Genomic DNA, 8,663 nt, shown 5'->3' with positions numbered 1-8,663 from the left:
GAGATACAACAAAAGGTAAAATTCAGTACTTGCAATCTAGTCTTCCACTGATCCTCTAACAGGTGGCTTGGTTCTTGTACATAATTTGGTCACCCAAACCCAGAAATGCCTAGTTCATACAGAGACCTTTTAACTCACATGTGTGCATAGCACTTCCACTGCTTCAACACAAACTGGGAGCATGCAATGAGCAGCACAACGCTGAGTCTCAAAGCTGTGGGCTGTTTCATTTCTAGTAAGGATAATGAGAAATAGGATAGAACCCAAACGTAGGGTTTCTGTCACTGTCTCCTTCTATGAAATATGGTATTTCCAGCATGTGTTTCTCAATCAAACCATTGGCAGATCAGCTTGTGTGAACAGCTCAAGGACGGTAACCAGATACTTGCTGCTTGCCTAGTAGGCAGCACCAAGCAGAAGTGAAACAAGCTTTCAAGTGCACTTTATTCACAGCAGCCCCATTCCTTCTCCCCCACTGACTAAAGATAGGACAGCACATTAACACTTAATATCCAAGTGTAAGTAGCCTTTCCGTTTCCTCTCCCTCCAAACAACAAGCATGATTCTTTGAAACGTGTTCTGCTTCTCAGATGAACTCAGCACTGTGTCAGCAAATGACAAGTGCTGGCGCCAAAAAGATGCAATTATTATGCATGGCTTGTGCAGGACCTTTGCATACTTCTGGCACTAAAATATAAGTCTGTTTTGCATCATCTGGATGTGATTCTAGTGTTTTAGTTAATTTGAAACAGCATTGCATGCCATATGCTGTGAGGAGTTTGGCTCTTTCATGGTAAGCCAACATTAAGCAGATACTCAGTCTACCCACACCAAGGCTGCTGGAATTTCTATTGGAATGAGGATTATTCTCTTGTAACAGTGCTGGTTTTGGCTGCTTGCAGCAGGCTGGGCAGAATCATCAGAAGCAGATCATTAAAGCTCAACACATTCCCAAAAGTCAGACTGAATTGGCTGGGCTGGAAGGAGGTTTATACATTTTCTATTTTTATCCAATAATAAAAACTTGGTTGCTTTGGCCCAAATCCCACAGCAGGTTTCCTTAGAGCAGCTCAGGGATGTGCCAGCCTCCCTCATTGGCAGGGAGACCCTCTGCCTGTAAATTGGGGTGGGCCAGGGCTTGGCCCAAGCTTTCCCTCACCAGGAAGAGGCATTTGGATCATAGAATCATGGAGTGGCTTGGTCTGGAAGGGACATTCATCTCATTCCAACCTCATGCCCTGGACAGGGATACCTTCCACTAGACCAGGTTGCTCAGAGCCCCATCCAACTTGGCCTTGAACACTGCCAGGGATGGGGCATCCACAGTTTCTCTGGGCAACCTGTGCCAGTGCCTCACAGCCCTCATAGCAAAGAACTTCCTTCTAATATCTAATCTAAACCTACTTTCTTTTAGTTTGAAGCCATTGCCCCTTGTTTTAATTTGAATCCATTCTCCCTTGTCCCGTCTCTGCATGCTCTTGTAAAGAGTCCCTTTCCATCGTTCTTGTAGCTTCCCGTCATGTACCAGAAGGCTGCAATTAGGTTACACCGAAGCCGTTTTTTTTTTTTTTTCCAGGCTAAACAATCCGAATTCTCTCAGCCTTTCCTTGTAAGAGACGTGCTCCATCCCTCTAATCCACTGGTGGCCTCTGCTGGACTCGCTGCAACAGGTCTGTGTCCTCCCTGTGCTGGGGACCGCCGAGCTGGATGCATCACTGCAAGAGGGGTCCAGGTGGAGCAGATAGAGCGGCAGAATCCCTTCCCTCGCCCCGCTGCCCTCCCTGCTTTGGATGCAGCCGGGATCGGTGTCGAGCTCTTTACCGTGGCCCCGAAACTCCCTCCGTGCACCGAAAGCCTTTCGCTTTCTGCTGCCGCGGGGCCGGGCGGCCGCGCCGCCGCCAGGGGACACTGCGGGCACGGCTTGGGGACACCGCGGGCACGGCTTGGGGACACCGCGGGCACGGCTCGGGGGACACTGCGGGCACGGCCTGGGGACACCGCGGGCACGACCACCGCCACTACGGCGGGACACGGGGCCCGAGCGGCCCGGCCCGGCCCCGCACAGCCCCAGACCCGCGGGAAGGGGCTGCAGCCCCTCCGTCAGCCCAAGGGGAGAGCGGGCGTGGGAGGCGCTGCTGCTGGCTCCGCTCGCCTCCTGCCCCGGGACACCAGAGCCCGGTCACCCGGCTGTGCCTGCCAGGGGCTCTGGCCGGGTGTCCGGAGGCTGCTGTGCAGATCGTGCCCGGGGAACACCCGTAGGAGCCGTGCGGGAGCGCATGGACACGGGCTGCACGTCCCAGCGAGGGACTTCCAGGCATGTCAAACCTGCGCCGCGCTTTGGCACACACGGGGACTTCCCCTCATCTCAGCGAGCCCGGATCCAGTAAATGAAAATTCTGAGCCTGCTAGTTATTTGGATGGAGAGTCCCTGACGGCAATTTATAGACTGTATAATTGTGACTAATGATCACTGGGTCACTGGGATTTTCTGAAGGCTTTCAGGTATTGCCCGGCAAGCTGCCTTAATGAGAGTGGAACATGAAGATGACAGTGGTGACAGCCAGCAAAATACTCTATGTCCTTGTAGCCTATTCCACTGCATGGGTGAGATACCAGAACGGCTTGTGAGATAGCGAGCATCTCCAATGATAGCTGCACAGCCAGTGCTGTGAACAAACTGAAAAAAGCTGTGGACCACAATTGCAGAATAATTGCTAACCCTGAGCCAACACCTTTAAAGTGTGTCCTCAGAGCACACACAGAAGCACCATTTCAAATCCCCTGAGTGGAATGACCGTCAGATGAAGCACAAGGATTGCTACACATTGATCTTGCCAAAGCCACAAAACTGAAAACATTGCAGTTTCCGCTTCAGCACTGTTCCAGTGTAGCCCTGAATGAGAAAAAACCTTTATCATTAGCTCTGCTGCTCAGCAAGGCTAACTATCCCATCCTGTCAATTCATCTGCATTGCTTCCTACACAGAGGTTTTTCATTTATTGCACACTGCATTGTGCCACACACACGCGAGGTGCACTTGGAGAGCAAGCATGCACAGTGATTCTGTAAGCAACTCAGAAGAGAGTATGTGCAACAAATCACATCATCTCTTGGTAGTCACTTTAGTACAAAGATTGGGAGGCAGCTCAAGGAATAGTTTGATCATTACTAAACAATAATCTGGTCTGCTGATTCTGCTACAGAACTGGAAACTTCTGGCAAGAAGGGAGTAACAAACATCTCCAAGGTTATCTTGACAGGAGTGGCCTCCCACAACTTAAGCCACATTGTCTTTGAAATTATGACCAAAGGAGTATGTATCTGCTTTTTAAAAGCAAGCATTAAACTCACTAACACAATGGTTAAATAGAAAAAAATTACCCTAAATCATTCTCTCTCATTTGGAAGCAGAATGTACTCCATATCAAGTGCAATTTCTCTTTTTAACAGCTTTATCTTAATGCTTTTAGTATTTTACTTGTACAGCTACTTCTACAATCTGTAGCCAACATTTCATTTACTGCTTTTCAGTCAATGCTTGGAGGTCCCTCAGAGAGACACATACATCCTGGACTGCACTAGTCATGCCTACTCAGCAAGATTAACACACACTCAGGGGCTAAAGCACTGTCCCAAGGCAGCAAGCTTGGTGTAAACTCTGGAAGGATTCCCTAGGCATTGCTTTCCATGTGATTGTTTCAGTCCCTTACACAATATTATAGAGGGCAAGTCCTAAAGGAATTTATACTAGCCAAATGGTTTTATTTTGTACATGAATATCCCTGAAAAAATCAGAGAGAACTGAAATATGGGATATGTAGGGGAAAGTACACATGATTCTGTAAAAACACTTAGTATTCTGAGTGCCTTTTTGGGGAGCTAAACATCACCTGAGAAAATTGTTAATGTTTTGCAGCTCCCAAGGGAATAGTGTGGAACATATTCCTGCATGACATAGACTTATGTCTCACCTGGAAGCCCTGACTCATTGCTTGGGTACACTGTTCTGTACATCAGATGTGTGTAAGACATGATTTTTCCACTGTGCATTATGCAACTTCTTCTGTAATAAAAACTGAGTGAGGAAACTCCAAGAAGCTCTCAGTTCCAAATGAGCTTATTCCATTTTATTGGTGCTGGCAAACCTTTCTGCAGAGTGGCATATAGATGGGCTGCCTATCCTGCCTGATTCATGGCATTCAAATGCAGTGTGCACATTGTGATCACACGACTGCAAAGGCTACTTTAGGGTTTTGAAATGCTGTGAACAATTATGAAGGGTAATCTCTTACTGATATTGCAATTGTACTGCCATAGCAAGTATTAATATAGAGGTGCAAAGGGTTTATCACTTAATGCCTTCTCTTAAAGGCACACATTTCTTTGAAAATAAAGCTATGTGTGACATCCAAAGGTTCACAACATACCCAAGAAGACACGACTATAAAAAATATCTCCATATATGAAATAAAGAAGTCATCATTCTAGTCACAGGAAAACTTCCGAATCTCCACCTTGCTTATTCCCAAAGGAAAGTGGAGAAGGAAATGAATTTTTTCAGGTTATTACATCTGAATCAAAAAAGCTCCAGAGGAGCACGGACTCTGAAGAACATAGCTCTGAGTAACCAGCTAGTTCAGCCTGGAGAAGAGGAGACTGAGGAGAGACTCATTGTGTGCTCCAACATCCTCATGAGGGGAAGTCAAGGATCAGGCATCAATCTCTCCACTCTCCTGACCAGTGATAGGACTCAAGAAAATATGTAAGGGGAGGTTTAGGTTGGGTATCAGGACAAAACTCTTCACCCAGAGGGTGGCTGGGCACTGGAACAGGCTCCCCAGGAAAGTGGTCACAGCACCAAGCCTGACAGAGTTCAAGGAACCTTTAGACAATGCTCTCAGACACATGGTGTGACTCTTGGGGTGTCCTGTGCAGGGCCAGGGACTGGACTTGATGATCCTGATGGGTCCCTTCCAGCTCAGGGCATTCAGTGATCTGTGCCAAAGTGGTCAGTTCAGGAGATCAGTGACAGCACCACGGCCGCCCATCAGCGCTCAGGAGTTCAGCTATTACTGAAGCATGTTAACAAGCCAGCTGAGATATTTATTCAGCTATCAAATGACAGATGATCTGTCCAGTTTATGTATACAAATGTTGGATGCCAAATGAGGGTGAAGGGGTTCATAACACAATGTGTTCAGCAGCAAGCACGATCTCCTAATTCAAGGCATTCCCCAGCCTTTATTCTGTCTGTCTGCCATAGCAATCTCCCCTCTTTCAGCTGTGCCATGTCTGTTGTTTGCCAAGTCACTCCAAACAGGATCAGGCAACTGTTGCTCAAAAAAGGCTCTTTATCCACACAGGATTTCTTTTCAGCCATCTATGGTTCAATGACCAAGTTTATTACACAGCCTATAAACATTGTGCTGCCAACAGAGGGAGAACAGCAATATGGGAGAAGGGTGGAAGAGAGAGGTTAAAACCTGCTTTAGCTGGCGTTGCCACCTGGAAAATTGCACGTGCACCTACTCTCTCGTGCAAAGGATTGAAATTCTAGGCTAGGTAGTTTTCAGAGACAAAGTTCATTTTTTCCTCTGGATGGCTGAAGGCTGAAGTCTCTGCCCTTTCCCTTTCTCTCTCCCCAGTCTGAGTAGGAGCAGAGCATCTTGGTTGAAACCCTGGCAGAAAGGCATTCCCTGATTCCCAAATACCACTGACCTGAGGGGTGGAGAGGAGCAGGTTTCACGCTGGCGTTTCTCACAAGATTAAAACCAAAACTTCTCACTCTTTGACTGCACCAGTAATAAACCACAAGTAAGCATACTGTGGTATGCTTACCTTAAAGCCTCAGTGGCCTTTCAAGGGAACAAAGACATTTGAGTGAGAACTGAAGTGGGTTAAGCAGAGGTTTGTCCCTTTCTGTCAGTTCTGGTAATCAATGGGCAGAGGAGCAGCGTGACATCCATGCCGTCAAAACTGTGGCTGCTGCATTTACCAGAAGCTATTTCTCAGTGCTCTTACTCAGCTGGAATGTACCCATGTAAACACCCCTCCTAAAATCAGTTTGTAAACTAGCTGTCATTCACGCCCATTTTAAAACTCTTTTGTACTGCCAAGATGGCATAAAGGTGGGGTATAGGGAAAAAAAAAAGCAGGAGTGAAGAAAGCAGAAGTTTTATTAGTTAAGTTGGTAGGACCACGGTTTTGAGAACAGCAAGGCAAATCATCCAAGCACTTAACAACATACACAGCTGTTTGCAATTTCCCCCAAGATTTTGGGAAAATTTAGACTGCAATGTGCAGCTTCACAACCTGAATATGAATCAATGCATGCAAAACTCTTTTACACTCACTGGGGGTATCAGCACACAATTAAATTAAAATATTTAAATTTGCTAACTGCAGTGCTGTAACAATAATGCAAATCTTTTTTTGCCATCGAAGAAAGTCCACTTTCATGCCAAATATACATTAATTAAACTTGCCTCATACAATTCCCTGAGTGGACTGAAGGTTGAAAAGAAGCAGAATTAAACTCCAGAGAATAACCTCAGAGAACTAACCCTGGGCTGCTAATTGAATGACATCAGAAGGCAGCCATCAGCCGTGTTCTGCCAATTTCCTAGACGCTGGAGAGCTTTGTCAAGAGTTGCATTAAATGATCTGTCATCAACTGAATATTAATCTCTCAGTATTTTATTACTCAGACCTAAACAGGGCTTTCTGGAGGGCATGAATTATTGGCAATGGGAGGCAGTAATTACAAAGTGAGGTATAGTGCAGAAAACATGACAAGTGAGTTTAAATGGTGTCTGGGGACCGTTTAATATTTTGCTGGCAAACATTGCATGCAATAAAACCATTTGAGAGAGAAGAGATATAATTCAGGAATCCAGCCTCTAAACAACAAAAAGGAACCCCAAAGCAGAAAATTACATTTTTTTAAAGCATAACCCTCCAGGCTCTGCTGTTATAACAGAGCAGTAGGTTCTGCCAATACCTTATGGATGTGCTGAGTTTCTTGAATGTGCTGCAGGACTGGACACATTTTTAAACATGTAGTAATTTTTATAAATGAGATGCCATATTCCATGGCCTGCCATTTGGGTGCCATGTGGCTGACGAGAGTCTCACAGAACCCAGTGGTGAAGGGGATGCAAGCAAAAGCATAGGTAATTTGAGGAAATTTGCACTATTTGTGCATAATATGGACATGATTCTGTTGTAGCTAAGAAAATATTTCAGTACAGAGAAAACAAAATCCCAGTGAATTATTACAGTTGAAATATCACAACATGAGCCAAGCATGAACAGACACTATGTATTCTTAAGGGATGGTAAGGAAAAATTAATCAAAGAACACTCATACAGGGGATCAGGTGTCACAGGAAGTGCCTATGGCTGATAAAAAGATAAGAGGCTTTGGAAATCATCACTGAATTATTAGGAAGCCTCAGTCCATGAAACACAGAACCAACCTGCCCAGGTTACACAATACAGCTTGATGTTCCCACAGCCATTATTATTGCATGAGAAAGCATGAGTAAAAGCAGAGGAGTTTTGTTCAGGTGTATCAGGGCATGGAAAGACCAGGAAAGTACTGGGGCATTTCCCTGAATTACTACTCAGTGCAACAAACCCCTTGCCTTGAAGAACTTGTATTACTAGGTAAAATGGGCAGATGGTGCTGGGAAGAGATATATCTAACCTGATAAATGGCAAACAGAAAAATACCTTGCAAAGCACGATGTTCTAAATGAAGAACATTTGTATATTAAACAGGAGTTGAAAACGCATAGCATAAAAGAAAAAAAAGTCAGTATTGTTAGGGAAATTGGAATGTTCCTGAGCACAAAAAGTAAAGACTCTGCATATCGACTTGGGATAAATTTTTGCTTTCTTACTCACTGTTATTTTTAATTTACATTCAGTAACTGAATCACTGCTCTTGAAATGTTACAATTTCATATAAAACACTGTTTTGGTATAAAACCAGCAGCAGATGTGCAATGAGATTTTTATTAAGAAATATTGTTTATTAATAATTAACAAATATTACTTTATTAATGCAACAATTTAATATCCTTATGTTACCATTTGTGATAGTATATACCTCAAATTTTTGACAGCAAAACAGGAAAATGACAGCTAGGAGCCTCTGAATATGCATCTGATATCAGCTATTGAGATAAAAGTGAAACTGAAAACACATCATCTGGTTTTTCTTTTGAATGTATACACCTGGTACTTAAAAAGTAAAATAATTTAATTTTCCTGAACATTATAAAATTTATAACTTGGTATCAAAGTAATTATCTATAAATGTATGTTATTTTGTGACTTTGTAGTTGGAGGTGTACAGAAGAAAACCCGAAACAAATAATGATGGAAAACCAATTAGTGGAAACGATGGGAATTGTTTTTCATCTGAATTAAGTGGAATATTTGGAGCTTTGCAAAATATCAATCAAAATTATATAAAAAGCTGATATTCTAATAATTTAGAGTGAAAATGTTTTGATTACAGTCTCTTTACATGATGGTAAAAATACAGGTGTGTTTGCATGTGAGTGTCATTCAGCATTTCTCATAAAAAGTCTGACTGGTTATGTAACTTTATTTTACAGCCCTCAACCACCCATATCCCCATTTATGCTCTTCTA

The sequence above is a fragment of the Vidua macroura genome, chromosome 3, assembly GCF_024509145.1.
Source record: "Vidua macroura isolate BioBank_ID:100142 chromosome 3, ASM2450914v1, whole genome shotgun sequence".
In the NCBI taxonomy this organism is placed as follows: Eukaryota; Metazoa; Chordata; class Aves; order Passeriformes; family Viduidae; genus Vidua; species Vidua macroura.
The sequence above is the reverse complement of the archived record's forward strand: the minus strand, read 5'-3'. Positions refer to the sequence as shown.